The 21,991-nt window shown below is 38.9% G+C and overlaps 1 pseudogene; it reads left to right on the top strand.

Moving 5' to 3' along the window:
• Positions 1 to 21,991, top strand: part of LOC109570875 (vesicle transport protein SFT2A pseudogene) — an 80,404-nt pseudogene that overhangs the window by 7,517 nt on the left and 50,896 nt on the right.

Raw genomic sequence — 21,991 nt, 5'->3', positions numbered from 1 at the left:
CTCAAAGTAACTGTGTAAGTCCCTGAGATGACCCAAGTTACCAGTTTATATCCTGTCTTCCCCTAAAGACAAAAAGAAGATTGGGAAGGGTGGTGATGCATGCATGCTAAGTCCCTTCAGTTGTGTCTGACTCTTTGCAACCCTATGGACTGTAGCCACCAGGCCCCTCTGTCCATGGGATTTTCCAGGCAATACTGGAGTGGGTTGTCATGCCCTCATCCAGGGGATCTTCCTGACCCAGGGATTGAAGCAGTGTCTCTTGCATCTCCTACATTACAGGTGGGTTCTTTACAGCTGAGCCACCAGGGAAGCTGTGGGAAGGATGGGGAAGCCACTTATGAGAGGTTACCAGAAAAGGCTCAGTAAACAAGGGTAAGGTTTGCTATGCAGATTTAAGTCTGTGCCATCTCCACTGACAAAGAGTTTCTTCTGATTTGGAGTCATCCTCTTTCTGGTACAGAGATGCTTAAATAGAGACTTCCTTTATGAATATAAACGTCCCTTCTAAAAGGGTAACGTCTACTCTGTTTCAGAGCTTCTCCTCTGCCTGTAGTTTCTCAAAAGTAATCAGCTCAAAATAATCTTATTCTAGAACTAAGACTAGAACTCAAATCTTACACCCAAGTCTGTACTTTAAAAATACTTAACGCTGAATTTAGAAACGCTTTCATCCAAGTCAAAAACCAGTGGAACTGGTTTTGTGGAGTATTAGACCATGTTATGGAGAAGGCAATGGCACCCCCACTCCAGTACTCTTGCCTGGAAAATCCCATGGACGGAGGAAGCTGGTAGGTGGCAGTCCATGGGGTCGCACAGAGTTGGACACGACTTCACTTTCACTTTCACTTTTCACTTTCATGCATTGGAGAAGGAAATGGCAACCCACTCCAGTGTTCTTGCCTGGAGAATCCCAGGGACGGGGGAGCCTGGTGGGCTCCTGTCTATGGGGTCGCACAGAGTTGGACATGACTGAAGTGACTTAGCAGTAGCAGCCCATGTTATATAATTGATTTCCTAAAGGAAATTAGTCCTGAATATTCATTGGAAGGACTGATGCTGAAGCTGAAACTCCCAGGACATTGGCCACCTGATGCAACGAACTGACTCATTTGAGAAGACCCTGATGCTGGGAAAGATTGAAGGTGGCAGGAGAAGCAGATGACAGAGGATGAGATAGTTGGATGGCATCACTGACTCAATGGACAGGAGTTTGAGTAAACTCTGGGAGTTGGTGATGGACAGGGAGGCTTGGCGTGCTGCAGTCCATGGGCTCACAAAGAGTTGGATATGACTGAGTAACTGAACTGAACTAAACTGAGATAATTGAGAAGTTTGAGAACATAGTAAAAGCACTGATAGAACATTATAAAGCCTACGGCTTAGGTCAAAGACCCACTGATTAAAGTGATGAGTGCATGTAGCCTTGGGAGTGGGAATTTGGCTCCAGAATTAGACCTGCTGAATGATGTAACAGACAAGGTGGGACAAAGGACTGCAGAACCACTAATTGCTTCCTACGTGAAAACTGGTATGTTGGTCCTCAATGAATATTTTTAGTCACGAGAACTGTGATGACAGTAATTATGTCATACTCACGAAACAACAGTAAAGATAGAGAAGGACTGGGAGTCAAAAATGTAGGCTTGCTAAAGAGAGACTCTTCATGGAGGCTGATCTAAAAACCTGAAACTGTGAACAAAAACCAGGGGTCACTGTAGTACCTGCCGAGTGAAGAGGCAAAGTGAATAATGATATTAAATAGTATCCATCCACAGAGAAATGTGAATTAAAAACAATGGTGGCCACAGAATGCTGACAGATATTTTTGAAAAAGAAACCATGAAAAAAAAAATCAATATTTATTTCCTAATTTTAATAAGGTACTGCTGTGCTCTCCACTTGCTGGACAATGCTTCCTTTCTGTCTCTGCAAATAATTATTGTGTTGCAGTCTTAGCATTCTATAATAAATGCCAACTGACTATGTCTAAATAAATACACCACTGATCTGTATTGTCAGAAAATGAAACGTTACAAAGAAGTGAGTGCTTCATTGAACTGAAGCTTAGACCCTTTAAGTAGCAAACTTTAAAAAATTTAGCTACTATGATGGAAATTGTATTAAAATAGATTCCATTCTTCTTGGCCTCATTAAACCAAGTATGTGCCCGAGTGCGTGCTTGTGTGCGTGCTTAGTTGCTCAGTCGTGTCCGACTCTTTTCGACCCTGTGGGCTGTGGGCTGCCGGGCTCCTCTGTCCATGAGATTTGACGGGCAAGAATACTTGAGTGGGTTGCCATACCCTCCTCCAAGGGATCTTCCCAACGCGGAAATTAAACCCACATCTCACGTGTCTCCTGCATTGCAGACAGGTTCTTTACCCACTGAGCCACTTGGGAAGCCCAAACCAAGTATATTGAACATCATTTAATGTTCTGAGTCGTTTCCGTGAACATCAGCTTTATTCCTGAGCACTAGTACCGGACCTCCTCAGGGGTTGGTGAAATGTGCAGGATTCTACCGCAGTCTTTCCTGGGCCCAGAAATGATGCTCGTCTTTCCTGCCTATGACCACTATGTTGGCTTCCACTCTTAACCCCAGGTCCCACATATGTTCTGGTTTCTATTCTTTCTGCTTTAACCAGTGGTGCTCTAATACTTTATCTGTAACCTTTTTGTGTACTGATAGCTGTTACAGAAATCATATCAGTGATCTTTTAAAAACTGCACCATATTTTTATAGAATTCTCTATCAGCAGGTTATGATATAAAGACTTAGAAATGACCTGGGCTTCTGCCATAAATAAATCGCATAGACTTGGTGGCAGGGAGTTTCCTTGATACTTGGACATCTTTTACATTGATGCTACCTAAATCCATAGCTATATTCTGTATGCTTTTGATTTTTTGCAATCTTATCACCAGATAGAAAATTATTGTTACAAGTTTTATTTTCCTTTGTTTTCTAAGATGACATTACTCAACACTTGGGTCTCATACTATTAGTTCAGAATTAAGTTAGTCCAGAAAATAGGAACAAAAGGAAAATATTTCAGGAATTTCCTGATGATTCAGTGTTAGGACTCTGTCCTTTCACTACTGAGGGCCCAGTTCAATCCCAGGTAACTAATATCCCACAAGCTGCATGGCGTGTGTGAGGTGGGGGGATATCTCATCCTATTAGATAGCTTCTGCTGTGTAAAAAACCATCCCAAAGTGTAGTAGCTTGCAACAAAAGACATTTCTTATCTCTCTCCATTCTGTGGCTCACTAGATAATTTTCCTAATCTGGGACAGTTCAGTGAGGGCTGGAGTAGCTGGGACCTTTCTCCATGTCATCTCTTGTCATCCAGCAGATAAGCTAGGCTTGTTTACATGGTGGACAAGAGAAAGTGAACCTCATTATGCAAGCACTTTTTAAGTCTCTACTGTGTCATGTTTGCTAGTGACCTGGAGGCCGAAGCAAGTTACAGTCAAATCCAAATTTCAGGGAGAAATACGCTCTATCTTGATGGGAGAGACTACAAAGTCACAGTGAGAAGCACCAGACATACAAGGATGGATTTCATGCTCATTTTGTAGTCTACCATGTTCATGGTCGGAGAAGGCAATGGCACCCCACTCCAGTACTCTTGCCTGGAAAATCCCATGGACGGAGGAGCCTGGTAGGCTGCAGTCCATGGGGTCGCTAAGAGTTGGACACGACTGAGCGACTTCACTTTCACTTTTCACTGTCATGCATTGGAGAAGGAAATGTCAACCCACTCCAGTGTTCTTGCCTGGAGAATCCCAGGGACAGTAGCCTGGTGGGCTGCCGTCTATGGGGTCGAGCAGAGTTGGACACGACTGAAGCGACTTAGCAGCAGCAGCAGCATGTTCATGGTACTCACGCCATGACTCAGCAGCATGTGCACCTCTTGGAGACTTCAGCTCTGCTACCCCTCTGACATGCTAAGCTAGTGCTCTTCCTACTACCATGAAATCTCCTACAAGAGTAACTTTTCTCATCTCCTTTACTTCCTTCTCCTGGATTCACTTCTTAATTCTTGAAAGCCGATTTCTGTAGCAGCTAAGAAGTGACAGAGGTTATAACTAGGTTAACTAGCTACTGCCCAGTCATCAGTGACGTCTTCGCAGACCCTTGACTGTTTTTTAGTTTTTAACACAGTTAACCTCCTTTTTTGGAATTCACTTCTTATGGTTTCTATTACAAGTAAATATTAATTTTCTCCCTAGCTCATTGGCTGCTTTTTCTATTTTCTTTTCAGAGCTCTGTTCCTCCTCCCATGACCATATATGTGGTTCTGTCCTCATCTACCTTCTCTTTCTTACATCCTCTCAGTAAACTCACTCACATTCACAGCTTCATTACAAACCTCTAGGTACTTGATTTCATCAGTACCTGAACTTTTATTAAATTTGACTCCATCTTCCACCAAATGGCCCACTGACTAGTTTCACCCAAATGTTTGACCTATATTTCCCCTGAAATCTATTTTGGCTGCAAACTAAGGAGATAGTTCTGGGAGCTATATAATGCCCTTACAGCCTGTAAGTCAGTTGATTCTAAATTTTCCTTCAGATAAAAGGGACTGGGAGGGAGGAGGTAGGCAGTGTGTGACTAACATCTGCTGAATGCCTACTTTGCGCAAGGTCCTGTGGTCCCTCTTAACTGGCTGGGTGAACATCTTCTAGGATTACTTTCAAATAGGAGAAAAAGAGGCAGACATGGAATCTGCACAGGTAGCATCCCAGACAGCTACTGATACCCAGGTAAAGGCTGCAGTAACACCAAAGGAAATGAGACTCTGGAGATCTCTGTTGTAATAAACAAGAGGTATCTGACAGCCACAAACTGCTTTCAAAGAGTTTCTGCTAAAGGTATCTTAGGGTTTGCCAAAAAGATACATTTTTCTCTTAAAAGAAAGATCTGGTTTCTGGGGAAATGGATTATAAAATAAAATTGCAATTCTCCTTTTTTCCCCCTAATAAATGTGCTTAGAGACTTGTAGGGCCCAAAATTAAGCTCCTGGTAACATTTCTTCTGTCTGAGTAAATTTCATTCACTTAAAGTAAAATTTTTTTTTTTAATTACTTGATTTATTTTTGGCTGTTCTGTGTCTCAGTTGCTACATGGGTTTTCCTCCAGTTGTGGCAAAAGTGGGCTACTGTCTAGTTGCGGTGTGGGCTGCTCAGTGCGGTGGCTTCTCTTGTGAAGCACAGGCTCTAGGCAGCGTGGGCTCAGTAGTTGCGCCTCCCCAGCTCCAGAGCATGGGCTCAGTGGTTGTGGCGCACCAGCTTAATTGCTCCAAGGCATGTGGGATCTTCCCAGATCAGGGATCGAACCATGTCTCCTGCATTGACAGGCGGATTCTTTACCACTGAGCCACCAGGGAAGACCTGAAAGTGAAATTTCTGATGGTCATAAGATGGACATACTTCCAGTTATTTCCTGTTCTCTATTCCTTGATGGTGTTCCTGTGGATAGGTCTGTTGTAGAAGTATATGTTTGTAGCCATACTATTGTGTATGCTGAGGGAATACTAAATATAATTAATCAAGTCATGACTTGATAATGGAACAGATTCTGAAGATGATATGAGACGCTGCTGATGACCTAATAATAGGTTCTGAACCTACATTTTAAATACAGTTGTCTTTCCTTAAAAGTATAAAATAAAACTACCTTTGTTCTTTTATTTTCATATCAATAATGCACGTACTTTTCCAATGCCAAAACAGAACACGGTGTGATAGAATGCCGGCAGGCTTGTAGAATGAATGAAACATCATTCTCCAAGAAGAAGCAACCTACTAGGTTGCCATATGGCCTGAATTATATTAGTATATACCTCTTTTTTTTTTTAATTGGATTTTATAAGAATTTGAGAGTGTTACTTATTTCTTTCCCCTCATTTTTGGTTTGTTTATATTGCTGCATATATTCTTGCAGAGCAATTGCAACTCTTCTCATTGACTGCATTCTCTGAGGGCTCATTCTAGGAAAATGCTACTTAAGTATTGTGTATTGGGCATGAATTATCCTGTATTGTTCGTGTATCTTACTGCATTGTCTTTCTTATTGTCAATGGTGGTAAGTACCATGGTTAGTGAATTTAGCTAACAGTGTTTGAAGCAGATGAGATTTTAGCTCACTTCTTGATAGCTGCATTGGCTCAATCTAAGCTAAAGTCTTATTTTCATTAAAGGAGCAGACATGCTGAGGAAGAAGGTGCTATTTTTACATAGGGACTTTTTCTACTGAAACCACATGATAACACTATGCTGTTAAAATGATCTCAAGCATGCTGAGTTAGCTGAAGAAACAATATGCATGTTGCCAAAATCAAGGCAGTACTATTCTGAGCCTCCTCTGAGGTCCTCTAGCTCTCCTTGGTGGTCATGAAGAGGAGACTAGGAGAGGAGCTGGTGAAAATATATGAATTACAGGTGAAGTGGAGGTGACTTCCTGTTACCTACAAGAGATTATCTAAGTTCTTGGTTTTGCCATCAGTCATTGGAATATGAAAAGTTTGGTTACTCAGGTATTTGCATACCACTATTTATTGAGTACTGTTTTTATTCTCTCTCTAAACACACACACACACACACACACACACACACACACATTGTTGTTTTAGTCACTAAGTCGTGTCAGACTCTTATGTGACCCCATGAACTGTAGCCCACCAGGCTCCTCTGTCCATGCGATTTCCCAGGGAAGAATACTGGAGTGGATTACCATTTCCTTCTCCAATATATACATATATGTATATTTTAAGCAAAACTAGCACAAAACAGTACTAACTTTAGAACATTAGAAACAGAAGTTTAGGCAGAGACCCTCCAAATCCAGTTAAAAAATGCCTTTATTATTAATATAGATTACTATGATTCCATATCTATTATATAATATAGTAGGTATGGTACTAAGCATTTTACAAACATCATTTCATTTAGTCCTTATAATATTCTTACAAAACAGCTATTACCTGCATTTACAGAAGACAACGCTTCCCTTTCTTTTCCTTGCTTTTCTGATAACTGTCACGTAAGTTACACTCAATCGTGTAATGAGTGTAATTGATTGAGTGTAATCCCAACTCAATCCCAATGACTGAGTTGGGATTCAGGCTTTGGTATCTAGTTCCTAAGTCTGTGTTCTTTCACCAGGCCACGTTTCATCTCTGAGGATGACATGTAGAGTCACTTAGGAAACTGGCCCTCTATCGACAGGCGTTTTATTCTTCACTCTTCCTCCCCCATTTTCAAAAAATATTAATGAGAGTAAGTTACAGCACACCAAAATGGAAAAAACAAAATCTCCCTTCCTGGTAGTCTTCAACTGCCAAATGTAAATCACCATCAGATTTGGCTTCCCTTGTCTTCAACAAATCCTTCTTAGCTTCCATCATTTTACTTCTCTCCAGCTCTGGCACCCTGTGGGAGTTTTTATTGCAAAAGTCACCAATCTGTCAAAGATTTTATGAAAATTGATCTTCTTCACACACTTAGGTTTAACAAGCATTTTAACAGATTTCTTAGTCTCTCTTTGTTCATAGTTAATCAAAGAAAACTTTTGGTTTATTTTAATTTCACATGAAGCAGCAGATAAATAAGAAAAGTGTTAAACAAAGTTTTGCAGAGTTTTGTAAAAATCTCATTTTGCAACAAATTCCAAAAATTGCAATACCTTTCAGGTCTTAGTTTCTTTTGGATCATTTCTAATTGTTTTCAAATGTTTCCACAGTTACATGTGTGCATGTGCTCACTCAGTTGTGTCCGACTCTTTGTGACCCCCATGGACTGTAGCCTGCCAGACTCCTCTGTCCATGGGATTTACCGGGCAAGAATACTGAAGTGGGTTGCCATTTCCTCCTCTAGGGATCTTCCTGACCCAGGAATCAAATCCATGTCTCCTGCATTGGCAGGTGGATTCTTTACCACTGAGCCACCTGGAAAACCCACAGTCACATATTTCACACTAAAATATCTTCTCTTTTGAAAAATTCATCATAGATTTCATTTATATTTCATAAAAGTTGAAATTTTTCTTCTTAGCAAATATCATCAGTTTAATTCTGTCGTTCAGTCATGTCCGACTCTTTGCAACCCCATGGCCTGCAGCACACCAGGCTTCCCTGTCCATCCCCAGCTCTCTGCTTGCTCAAACTCATGTCCATTGAGTCAGTGATGCCATGCAACCATCTCATCCTCTGTTTTCCCCTTCTCCTCCTGCCTTCAATCTTCCCCAGCATCAGGGTCTTTTCAATGAGTAACTTCACATCAGATGGCCAAAGTATTGTAGCTTCAGCTTCAGCATCAGTTCTTCCAATGAATATTTAGGACTGATTTCCTTTACGAGTGACTGGCTTGATCTCCTTGCAGTCCAAGGGACTCTCAACAGTCTTCTCCAACACCACAATTCTTCATCATCAATTCAGCATCAATTCTTTGGCTCTCAGCTTTCTTTATGGTCCAACTCTCACATCCATACATAACTACTGGAAAAACCATAGCTTTGACAAGATGGACCTTTGTCAGTGAAGTAATGTCTCTGCTTTGTAACATGCTATCTAGGTTTGTCATAGCTTTTCTTGCAAGGAGTAAGTGTCTTTTAATTTCATGGCTGCAGTCACCTATCTGCAGTGATTTTGGAGCCCAAGAAAATAAAGTCTGTCACTGTTTCCATTGTTTCCCCATCTATTTGCCATGAAGTGATGGGACTGGATGCCATGATCTTAGTTTTCTGAATGTTGAGCTTTAAGCCAGTTTTTTCCCTCTCCTCTTTCACTTTCATCAAGAGGCCCTTCAGTTCCTCTTCACTTTCTGCCATAAGGGTGGTGTCATCTGCATATCTGAGGTTATTGATATTTCTCCCAGCAATCTTGATTCCAGATTCTGCTTCATCCAGCCTGGCATTTTGCATGATGTGCTCTGCATATAAGTTAAATAAGCAGGGCAACAACATTCAGCCTTGATGTACTCCTTTCCCAGTAGGGAACCAGTCCATTGTTCTGTGTCTGGTTCTAGCTGCTGCTTCTTGACCTGCATGCAGATTTCTCAGGAGGCAGGTAAGGTGATCTGGTATTCCCATCTCTTGAAGGATTTTCCACAGTTTGTTGTGATCCACACAGTCAAAAGCAAATATCAGATAAAATGTCTAAATGAGAGTGACTGTCCAATCCTTGGAGTAAATGATAGAAAATTCAAGGAAAATTTGAACATTACCCTTTTGATAACTTCTGGCAATATCAGAGCAGCACCTTTGATTGTTTTGATAGCTTATCTCTCTCCAACAGTTTGAACTTTCATCTGTTGGTTATAATCTAATAGTATTTTATATTAAAAATATTTAATAACTAATGCGTAATTCTTAATAAAACTACAACTTTGCCAAAATTACTTATAACTATTAGTACTAAATTATATCACCAATGTAATATTTTATTCTCTTGATTTACTGCTAGTTCAGAAATGATTAGCAATTTAAAAAGAATGCAATTCTATTTTAAAAATAGCATTCAAAGTAAAAATATTTCATGTATGAACTAAAACCTGCATTTAACAAAATCACTGCACAAATAAAAGCAAATGGTCACACAGATTGACAACTGAAGTAAGAAGTTCTGTTTCTTTATCTTTAAAGGTGTTGGACTATCATTTATTACACATCACAATTTTAAATACAGGGATATGAAGTACCACAGAAAATGTGGAGCCGAGTCTGATCTCAGAAGGCCTCAGCCTCCAACAGCTTAGAACAGGGCTTAGGTTCCCAACCAGAGATTGGGGCTGGGTGGCGGCGGTGAAAGCTCCATATCCTAGCCACTAGATCAGTGGTCAGTGCCAAGGGCCCTGGCTCTTTGCTTTGCTCAAAACAATTACCAGAAAGACAGAAAGTAGTAAAGCAAGTAAAGTATTAAGAGGGGAAAAAGTACAGTACTTGTTGACAGACTCATGGGCGGACTCAGGGGGAGAGAGAGAGTCGCTGAGTTTGCACCTTTGCGGCAGTTTGAATTACTTTTATGGGGCATTTCTTCCAGGTTTCCTTTGGCCAATCATTGTGAACTTGCCTCGTTCACAGTCCCTATTTGATATCTCTCAAGATCCTTCACTGTGTGCACAGGCATCTCTTAGCCAAGATGGATTTTAATGAAAACGTGTCTGGGTAGACCATCCCTAGACATAACTCCCATTTGGCCTCCAAGGGACCTATCTGCGTGTGTGCAGTCAGGGAGGTCTCCTGATGTCGAGAACGAGAGATACGTGGTGTGGGCAGGGACCAGACTCCTTGCCTTAATTGTCCTACTCTTCTCCTCTTGGAGTTTCCGTTCATAGGGATGACTCTCCCATTGCTTTACCCTGTTGATCAGTAGCTTAGTCATGTCTGACTCTGCGACCCAATGGACTGCAGCACTCCGGGCTTCCCTGTCCTTCACTGTCTCCTGGGAGTGGGGGTGGGTACCCATCTACCTCCTCCCTCAAGTCCATGTGTCTTGTCCTCCCTTAAGTCTAAGGCTAACTGGGTGATTGGAAGACCTCTGAATCCATTTCTATATGGACTACAATGTTTATTAAAGAAAATGTAATAAATGTGCAAATCTGAAGCTTACTTATATATTCAAAGTTAACAGTAACTGCAGCAATTGTTTAGAATTTAAATTTAGGCCAAAAAAAATTTTTTTTCAGGGAGGGCAGTTTCATCATTGACATTGTTTAGAATTACAGAGAATGATGCTAATAAAAAACAGACTAACTCTTAGTTGGTTTTATTATTGTTCAGTCACTTCGTTGTGTCCGACTCTTTGCAACCCCCATGGACTGCAGCCTGCCTGGCTCCTCTGTCCGTGGGATTATCCAGGCAAGGATACTGGAATGGGTTGCCATTTCCTTCTCTATGGTTTAATTATAGCTTTTACATTCTCTAGACAAGGCCGGCCCTGACTGCCTGCCCAGAGAGGTTTGCTCCACGTCTCTGCCCTTGATAAGTATGCCTGAATGTTTTCAGCAAGGAGGAGATACAATGAGCAAAGTGCAGATAATTTTGAAATTAACAACTGTAATAAAAGTACATAAAACTTTGTTTAAAGGTTGGAGTCAGGGTACTAATTTAATGATTTTTAAAGTCAGAAGAATATTGTTTTCTTGATTTTTCTGATTTTAGTCATTAGCTAGGTTTTTGTGAGAAGAGTCATTTAAATATGTATTATAAACACCCTTTGTAGGGTTGCAGCAAGTACTTTTACTTTCATAAACATCCTTTTCAGTGTAAGTTAAAGGGACTGGTCTAGAATTATCTTTCCGGCCCTTTCAAGGCTAACAATCTGTGGTATCTACTTTGTTTCTTGTGAATGAAAGAACAAACTGTCACCCCTATCTCCACCCCTTCATCTCCCACAGTTCTCCTCCTTACTCCTAATCCTCAGGGGTCTGCTTGAAGAAGAGATTAAACTTGCACATCTTTCTGCATTTCTATAATCTCCACACCAGAAAAATGTAAGACACAGGCTAAATAATTAGAGGGAAGAGCCATAAATACTAAAGCATTTTCCGGGTCTTTGTGAACCTAAGGGTGTCCATGGAGAGGTTGAGTGCTCTGGGATGGGTCCCATTTCTTATGCAGTGGGGGGTGTCATGATACAGAATGGGGAAAAACAAAGGGAACTGACATTTCTCTGCATAAAAATGGCAATGAAAGCTACTATCTTCTTCCTGGGAAGCAGCAGTTCTGAAATTATGATGCATATGGAATTTTGACTCTGTTGTTTCTGAAAATTAGTTTTTGTCCTTAGAAAATGTAGTGTGTGTGTGTGTGTTATGCAACAGATGCCTCAACAGAAGCCTCCCCCCACCCCACCCCACCCACTGGCTCTTGACTAGAGGGCATGTGAAAGTGTATATTCACCTCACACGCCATACTGGGAAAATCTGAGGTGGTTCAAATGGAGTGAGTGCAACAGCCCTCCTTCAACTGTCCTGCTGAAGGCACTTTGATACTGCTCTTCACAGAGTAACTCACTTTAGAAAATATACTGCTGGAGATGGCTAGCTCCTAGAAGAGAGGTGAATCCTATGGTAAGACCAGATCCTAGGGGTGTAATTTTCTTCTTTCTTCTCCTCCTAGTGCTCTTCCTCCTGCTGCTCCTTATTTTTTTAATTAATGTACCCAAAAAAGATGGAATGGATTAATGGACTTCCATGTTCCCCTCACTCATTCACAACTTTTGCTAATCTTACCCTATCCTGCTACCTGACACAACTTTAAAGCAAATCCCAGGTACATATGACTTCATTCTCAAGTTAATGATTCCCTTTTTTACATGGCCATAATACTTTTATCTTACCTTTAAAAACTAGTAATTCCTCAGAGCAACAAATATCTACTCAGTGTTCACATTTTCAGTTGTCTCATGACTGTCTTTTTTATGTTTTACATTTGTTTGAATCAGTTTCTATAATGTAAATAGTTGATTTTTCTTATTTTCTGTTTTCATCTTTTCTTCCTCACTGAGGTGGAGTTTTCTTAAAGGAAGGTAGAGGTTTGCACTGAGGAAGTATACATACAAATAATGATATTTAATAATTATGGATGTAATAATAATTACTTGACACAGCATGTACTTTGTGTCCATGCTAGATGAAGTACTTAGCATTTAATCCTCGCAGCAACTCAGTGGGTTAGGAACTACGATTTCCCCGTTTTGCAGTTGAGAAACTGGAGCACAGAGAAGTTCAGTAACTTGCCACTGGACATATACCTTGAAAGAGGTGGAGTCAGGATTTGAATCCAGTTTGTAATCACATGCTGCTTCTTAACAGCTAACAATTATGTAGCACTTACTAGTGTCAGGTGGCATAGACATAGAGAATCTGACTGCTATGTGAGAGACCTGGGTTCTATCCCTGGGCAGGAAGATTCTCTGGACAAGGGAATGGCAACGCACTCCAGGATTCTTGCCTGGAGAATCCCATGGACAGAGGAGTCTGGTGGGCTACAGTCTATCCATGGGGATAAGTCTTATCCATGTTGCAATAAGCGGACACGACTGAGCAATTAACACATGCAAGGCTACTAGTGTCAGGCACTTGTCTAAGTGCTTTACTTGAGTTAACTCATTTAAACTTCACAAAGTCCCCATGAAGCAATACAGTCATGATCCTCATTTCATAGATGGGTAAGTCAAGACACAGAGTTTAGATATGAGAAGGGTTTTAAAAAATGTGGCTCCCAGATGGATAACTCAGTAGACTCAAGAGACTACTCACCATTGCCCTAAAATGCTAAAGGAGATCTTTAAAGGGAAATGAAGGAGGCTGACATGTACGTTACATCCTTTGCTATCCTCTCAGTTCACTATTGTGCTTGGTCTCTTCCTTCTGCAGACGCTACACCATTCAGACACTTAAGGGAAACTTTAGCATCCATGTCATCATTCTCAATAATATTCTCTTAAGTCTATTCTAAACATGAGTTCAAAACACTTAGAAATGACTTTGCACTCTTCAGCCCTCGAGGCCAGTTACTGCCCAGCTCTAAGGGTCTACAGAGAATAACACTACTTCACAGAGCTCACCTCAAAAGACCCATTGCATACACTGCACCTTCCTATCTTTCGTCTTTTCTCTCCACTTCTCTCGTGTGTTTTCTGTACTTGTGAAGATTTCTGTGGACAGATAGTGGCTGCACTTAAGTACTTAGAAGTTCTGCAAATTCAGGTCGAGTCCAAGCTGACCTCAGACATTGATTTACACTATAGACAGTAATTGAGAGAGAAACCTAGCCACTTTAGAGATAATATTTGGTTCAGTTCTTTTAACAGAATGGGAATGGGTCTCTCTTGGCAGATGCTGGAAAAAATCTGGGGCCTCTTAGGGAAAAAACATTATTAATGGCTGCTGGAAAAAAATAATACATATTTAATTGAGGTTGGAGTTGTTAAAAGATAATTATTTTAAATTAAAGTCAAGATTCTCATGCAAGTATGAAGTGAACCAATGCCAAAGATTTTATTGGGTGCTTTCATTAGTGATTAAACCAGTAAGATGTTACAACCAGTTTAAAGGAAAAAATCTGAAGAGCAAACACTTATATACAGGCAATGGGAAATGAGAAAATTAAGCTGCTAATAGATGTGAAAACTTCATGGGCTAATAAAATGTAATTGTTGGAATCTTCTTTTCTGCAAGGGAAAATCAAATGTATCTCTACAAAACAAAATTCATTTGCATCTCTGTGGAGAAGAATCACTTGCATTACTATCAGCCTTCTACTATTTACAGAGTTGTAAAGTAGCCTAGTCAAAGGCAGTAAAAGGAACAGATCCCTATAAAATCAGATAAGCCCCATTGGTCATCTAAACAATGCCCTAGCTTCCCACTGAAAGGATATCCAGTAATCTTCTGCCCATTTCAAAGTCTTTCCCAGAGACTACCCTGGTGGCCCAGGGGCTAAGACTCCATACTGCCAATGCAGGGGGCCCAGGTTCAATCCCTGATGAGGGAACTAGATCCCACATTCCCCAACCAAGTCCTGGCACAGACAAATTAAAATAATAAGTAAATAAAAATTTTAAAAATGTTTTTCACAAATTTTCCTAACAGACCCATAAATAAAAACATCAAGTAACCAGGCAAGGTGATTTCTTAAAAAGAGTCCTTAAAAAAGATGATGTTCACAGAGAGGCTCTGTAAGCCAGTTATCACTCTCCTGCTGTATCTCCCTTTTCCATTAAATTGTCTCTTTCTTTTAAGTTGTCATCATGGAAGATTTGGTACTGGGGTAATGTAGAAAACTTTAGCATTGTATCCAAAAAATTTGACTCAAGAAAAATGAGGAAGTGTCACATCCTTGTCGGCAGGTGGTTTACTCCTGACACTGTTGAACCACCTACAGAAAGCTGATTAGTTACTCACCTACTACGTCAACGTAGTCTCAGATGAAGTGCAGTTTCTCAACATACTTTCTGTTCATTAAATTGTACTGACATTTTCAAATCCAACTTTAAGATAAAAATATTGACCAGTGGATGGTTTATTGGTCTAGAAAGCTCACATTTTCCTCCTTCCTGTTTTAGTGGCAGAGGCCATAACTGGGATGTAAAGCATAACCCTGATGTAAGTTTCACATGTTAGCTCTTCCCAGGCTCTAGTCTCCAAACATGCTTGGGGCATTGTTCTGTCCTGCTGACTTGGACCTCAGATTGTGCCAGTTATTACCTGTTCTTTCCTACTCATCTGGATCTTCTTTTCATACCTGGAGCCAGAAAATTTCAAGATCACAAGTATTAGAACCTCCAGGGAGTTCCATTTGGCTTAGTGAAAAGGGATCATGACCACAGCAGTCCAAAACCAAAGGCCCAGTAGGGTTGATTATCCGAGTGCAAGATATTGAAACTTCTAACAGCAGCATGCAACAGCCCGCTGGAAATAATTCTCAAGTGAAAGTGGAAGATACTATCCTCCTCCCAAAACTGGAAAATACTTAAGTACAATACCCAGTGCCAATGAGGGTGTATATCTTAGTAAAGACATTTGGGAAATTGAATGGCTCTATGACCAAGAGCCCTAGAACGTCACACCTCTCGTCTACCATGTCCCCTTTCTGGGGACAATTCAAAATATAGTGAAAAGTTAATGCACAAAAAGCTATATTTTAATATTATTTGTAACAATAATAAAAGCAACCTGAATTTAGCAATAAAGATTGATAACAGACATTTGTCTCTGTTTTTAAATAAGACATAGGTATTTAAATAATGATTATGAAAAGCTTAAAAACACACCACAGGAAAATGTATGATAATTGAATTTTTTAAAGTTTTTACTATGGAAAAATATCAGACAGACAAAAAAAAGTAGAGAAACTTACACGATGAACCCTTACATTGAACAGTTTGTTATACAATTATTAATGCAAAGCAAATTAATTTCATCTACTGTGTTCACTTTATTTCCCAGATTATTTGAAGCCAATCTGAAATGATATCATTTCATATGAAAATGTTTCAGCATGTACCTCTAAGAGAAAAGAATCCCTTAAAAAACATACATGCCATCTAAAAAATTAATAATATACCCATCAGAAAATATTCAAAATCCCAACATTTCAAACAAATAACCACAATTATTACATCCCTTTCATCAGCTCCTTTGATCCTGTTCTTATTCTACTGGGTTTTGGGTTAGCAATCTGAGTTCACAAAGTTATCAGCTTCAGGACCAAAAAGTAAGTCCTGGAAATCCTGACTCAGAGTCTTGGTACAGTCTAAAAGTTGTCTAAGGGCTGTCAGTTCAGAAGCCTGTATTCTGAGTCCATTCTTTGAAGTATTGATAATTAGAAAGCACAGGACAGTTGTTTTCTTGAGGCTCTAAGGTTTTTTTGTTAAAGATCCAACCCGATCTCTGATTTGTAACTTAGAGCAGAGCCTTCAGGCAAGTATGAGAGAAAAGAAGAAATGATCTCTAAGACTGAATGGCTGTGGTTAATTTATTACAGTAACCAGCAATATCAGAATGGAGAACAAAATTGTCTAATGTGTGCATGTTGCATAACGGTCTGATCAGTGTTTCCCCTGAGGATAACATATTATGGACATCAAGGGCAGTGGCAGTCTTAAGACCTCTCTGTAAATTGTACTATTTCTGAACTATTTATAAAAACATTTTACCTCTATAAACTTAACTTGGTGAACGCTGAGCATCTCTTCTAATTGGATGACTCTTCCTATGCTACTCTTAACAATAGTATTGAATTTATTTTAAGAATGTACTATGCTGCCCAACAAATCTAATTATGTCTAATATTCTTTTTTTATAAAGTAAGAGAACAAATCTTTGGATTTTCTAGAGGTTGAGTATCTCCAAGATAGTTTTCTGATCGTTTTATTTTTTCTGAACTTGGAGTCCAATTTTGGGAAGGCAAAAGCAACAGATTTAATAGAGTAAACTTGGTCCATGATTAAAATAGGATCATGGATGCTTGAGAAAAAAATTTACCTAATCATTAAAACAGTATTTAAAATAGAGAAGTAGGTCAAACAAATTTAAGCAATATTGGCTCTTTCATATGTGAAGAGACTTTCTTCTTTGTTCTTAAAGTAATCACAGATATGATATAATCAACATAAAGAAGCTTATTCTCATGTAATATAAATCTCTGCTATCTGAATGGATTACACAAAAGGTGTAAATAGTACCTGTTTGTTACCCCTTGTTAAGAGCTCTAATACAAATTTAACATTTTAATAGAGAGAAAGCCAGTCTATTTTTGCATTAATTCAATATTTGGCAATAAAGAATTCCAAGTTCCTTTTCAAAAAATTATCTTTTGAATAAACCCATCAAAACAAAGATTTCTCTGCCAAAATTTGAACATATTTCATTGCTTCTTTTTAGGGAAAAAAAAAATGACAAATGTGCTTTACTTTCAGTAAACCTCCTACAATTTTCTGTCTCCATTCAAATGTTGTCTTTCCCTATCATGTTTCATGTTCTGGAACAGGTATTTTCATTTAGAACAAAGCTACTCACTTTTTCATTGAAAAACCAAACAAATTTCTTTACAAAAGTTGTTCTTGTCTTCATTACAGTTTACACTAGATTGTCACTATTGTCCTTAGTGTGATCTTACTACCTATAGTAGGGCTTCCCAGGTGGCTCAGGGGTAAAGAACCCACTTGCCGATGCAGGAGACATGTTCAATCCCTAGGTCGAGAAGATCCTTTGAAGAAGGGAGTGGCAACCCACTCCAGTACTCCTTTCTAGAAAATTCCATGGACATAGAAGCCTGGTGGGCTGCAGTCCATGAGGTCACAAAGAGTCAGACACAACGTAGTGACTGGGCACACAGCACACACACACTACTCATTATTAACCATAACTTTTAAACAAACTAACCTCCATTTCACAGAGAAACCTGAGAGATGGGTGATTGAGAATTGAGTACTTATAAACAAGCTCAAATGAATTCGTTCATTAACATGACATAAATGTACACTACTCTATAGCCTGGTATTAAACAATGATATATATATATTTATTTAAACTATGTTTAGTGATCATTGTTTTAGCAGTCTTAGAGATTATCTAGGTATCCAAAGATTATTCATTAGGTTGATGTAATAGTCCAATATTTTAAAGAATATTAAAAGTTATATTTTAGTTAATGTACTATAGAACATAATAATTGTTGATACCAAAAAGATTGTCACAATTTTAATTCAATTTGGTTAGACACATAATTTTACATTTTTCATAATCTTTAACATTATTAAATAGTAATACTAACTTATTTCATCAATAATCAGTAGAAAAAGTTGATGCTCAGAAAACAAACTTAGATCTTCTAAAAAATAAAATGTACAAATATATTCTGATTACACTAATATGAGGGGAAAAGATACATTTTTTTAATTAAAACACAATTATAAGCTAGTGCGATTTATCCAAAGAGTCATCTTAATTGTGTGACTTTATTATGAATTATAAGTTATGCATATATATTTAAATTATCATATAGAATACTTCTTAGCACTTTCTAAAAGATTATTTTTGCTGAAAGGCTAGAACATTTATAGAGTATTCTGTTGTATTTATTTTCTAGAAGTTCTGGAGATACTAGATCTATGTATTCATACTGTAGGTATAAACAATAGACTTACTCTATAAGTCAATCAGAGCAGAGTTCTTTCGATTTAAAACACCCTATTAATACCCTCCAGAGGTAAGAAAGTGTTTCACACACATGATGAGAGAGAAAAGCTTTTCTCAGCTGTAACGACCTGACTTCAGCTTTATAACTTCAGTTACAGTTTAACTTCAGCTTCAGTTACCAGTAAACTTGAAAACGAAACCTCACCACTCTAGTTCTCAATGGGCTGTTTTCCTTTCAAGTGGGCACAAAATTGTTTCTTAATTGATTCGAGCTCACAGTATATAAATAGTCGAAGAAAAAGATTAACAAGTTGGATTAGCTTTAAACTCTCACCTGATGGAAAATAGATGCCCATTATCCACCTGACAGAGATCATCAAATGGTCAGATGGTAAAACCAAATTTCCCATTATAATCAGCCATGTGCATATATACCAATGGGGTCAAGTCTTAACTTTTGAGTTGAGACCTGCCTAGAAGTCTTGATTCTAGGAAAAGACTTGGCCCAGCTTGTAAGTTTTATAGGGATGCTCTAGATTATGCAGTTGAGACCTGTCTAATGGCTAGAGACAAGACATGGGCTTAGTGCCTGGACCTAGTTGTGGAAAGACATGCATAGGTTCATATATACCAGCTCTCCCCCAAAACAAGCCGTAATGTATGCTTATTTCTATGGTGTAAATTTTCCTATAATTGCTCTTTTTGATTGTGTTACCAACACAACATCATGAATGCAGAATTGGGAAGGGATTCATATATTTAGTTCCCACAAACCAGTGTAATCTGCTGTGGGACAAACTGCTTGACCATAAGTTAATCAAAACAGACAGACAAGCAAACTTGTCTAAGAACAGAAACTAAAGCACAAAATCAGGAAAAAGAAAATCTTTAGAAATACAGTTATTTGGCATTCAATCTGAGACAAGAAAAAATATGCCTGAGTTTAATCACTTCTTGGGCCATGCAGTTTACTTACACTAGCAAGTAAAGTCCACAGGAGTATCTCAACAGATCTCCCGAAATGGCCCTAGTACACAGTATTTTGCAAGATTTGTTGTTGTTTTAGTTGCTCAGTTGTGTCCATCTCTTTGTGACCCCATGGACCATAGCCCGCCAGGCTCTTCTGTCCATGGAATTCTCCAGGCAAGAATACTGGTGTGGGTTGCCATTTCCTTCTGCAGGGGATCTTCCTGACCCAGGGATTGAACACTCATCTCCTGCATTGGCAGGCAGATTCTTTACCACTGAGCCACCAGGGAAGCCCATGTCACAAGATAACTTGTTTTATTTGTGAATAATTCTCATAGTTAGAAAAGTTTTTATTTGTACTTAGCCCAAAATTCTATTTTCCTATAACTTCTAACCAGAGGGCTTAGTTATGCTCTTGGGAAATGCACAGAATAAATCTAATCTTTTGTTCAGTAAACTTTCAATAATGATTACAGTTATCTTAGGATTTTAGTGCTAGTCCAACTTTACAAATAGGAAACTGAGACCTAGAAAGGTTAATGACTTTCCTCAATTCATATAGTACTGTGATTATCACATTTGATGCAATCAGAGATGAAGCTTAAAAACTGTCACAACACATCCCTCTTAAGTCTTTGTACTATAGTAATGTTAATACTTTAACTAATGTGTCTGTAAGACCTCTCATCATCTTAGCTGCCCTCTTCTTGTATAAACAATGTCACTCTGAAGGTGAGATTTTGTTGTTCTTCAGTTGCTAAGTTATGTCCAACTCTTTGCGACCCATGGACATGCTAGCATGCTAAGCTTCCCTGTCCTCCACTATCTCCAGGAGCTTGCTCAAACTCATGCCCATTGAGTTGGTGATGCCATCCAACTATCTCATCCTTTGTTGCCCCCTTCTCCTCCTGCCCTCAACCTTTCCCAGTATCAGCGTCTTTTCCAATGAGTTAGCTCTTTGCATCAGGTGGCAAAAGTATTGGAGCTTCAGCATCAGTCCTTTGATGAATATTCAGGGTTAATTTCTATTAGCTTTAACAAGTTTGATCTCCTTGAGGTCCAAGGAGATACCCAAAATCTAATCAGATGCCACAGGCATCAGCTGATTAGTTCAAGGAATAGTGTATTCTGAATTCTGGAGTTAATATTTTCTAAATAATTTGGCCTGTCACTTTAATTTTTAACTCCTTGTCAAATAACATTTTCAAAAGATTAAAGCATGGCTTTCATAGAAATATAAAATAAACACAGGTAAAAAAATTTATTTAACTCATTAGTAAAAGAAACATAAGATATTAATAATAAAGCTAGTTTTAAAACTATTTGAGAAGCTAAGAAATATATAGTCCATCAAGAAGTGCACATTGCAGTAAGCTTTTTAAGTTAGAAAAAAATACGTTTAATACCTTATTGGCCAATAAATCATAACTTTTGAAGTTTTCTTTTCCACCAAAGAGAAATCACTTGCATCTCTATCAGGTAAAAACCTCTAAGGTGATATTACTTTCATAGTTTTTAGGCTCTAATTGATAAGTAAATAACAAAGCCAAATGAGGTCACTCCTGGAAAATGAAAACATCCTTAACTGCCCTCTTAAACAATCTCCCAGTATGACATTAAAAGAACATATAGCCTACTCTTTTGCTTTATCTTCAAGTATCATAGAATATGTCTTAACATATTTTATGAGTCATTATTTTGTCAGTCTCCTACAACCTGATAAAGTGTAACAAGACAGTTTACATTTATTTATATGAAGTTATTTCTATTATTCTAGTTTGTCTTCCTTCCCAGTGCAGGGTTCTTTTCTGTTATGTCCATGATAAGTGATGGTCAACGTTGAGCAGCTCTGTGTATTGCCAGGTAGCACAATTTTTGTTAGAAACTCTAGTTCTTAGAGAGGTCTTGCTTGTACCGGTGGAAATATGCTCCCCTGTAATTCTTACTCACTGAATATCTGAATTAAGGTGTAGAAAAACCAGGCGGCTACTGAGTATTAATTTTAAAAGAAGTGCTAAAGTATCGATGGACATGGGTTTGGGTGAACTCCGAGAGTTGGTGATGGACAGGGCGGCCTGGCGTGCTGCGGTTCATGGGGTAACAGAGTCGGACATGGCTGAGCAACTGAACTGAAAGTATCCCTAAGCTCAGTTGTAAAATGCTGACAGTTAACACACATCACTCCTCACATAACTGAGGTCCTATAAACTGGTTCTGCTAGAATTAGTGCTTTCAAGGGGAAATTGAAAAATGTATATTCCTCATCTACACTAAGTGATCTCTCTCGAGTATTTTTTAGAGGCAAATGCATGTTTAGCATAAGGCAGATAAGGGCTGGTCCCCCAACTCCAGAACTTACTCACTGGCATCT

Source organism: Bos indicus, chromosome 17 (assembly GCF_029378745.1).
Source record: "Bos indicus isolate NIAB-ARS_2022 breed Sahiwal x Tharparkar chromosome 17, NIAB-ARS_B.indTharparkar_mat_pri_1.0, whole genome shotgun sequence".
In the NCBI taxonomy this organism is placed as follows: domain Eukaryota; kingdom Metazoa; phylum Chordata; class Mammalia; order Artiodactyla; family Bovidae; genus Bos; species Bos indicus.
This window is presented reverse-complemented; position numbering and strand designations above follow the sequence as displayed.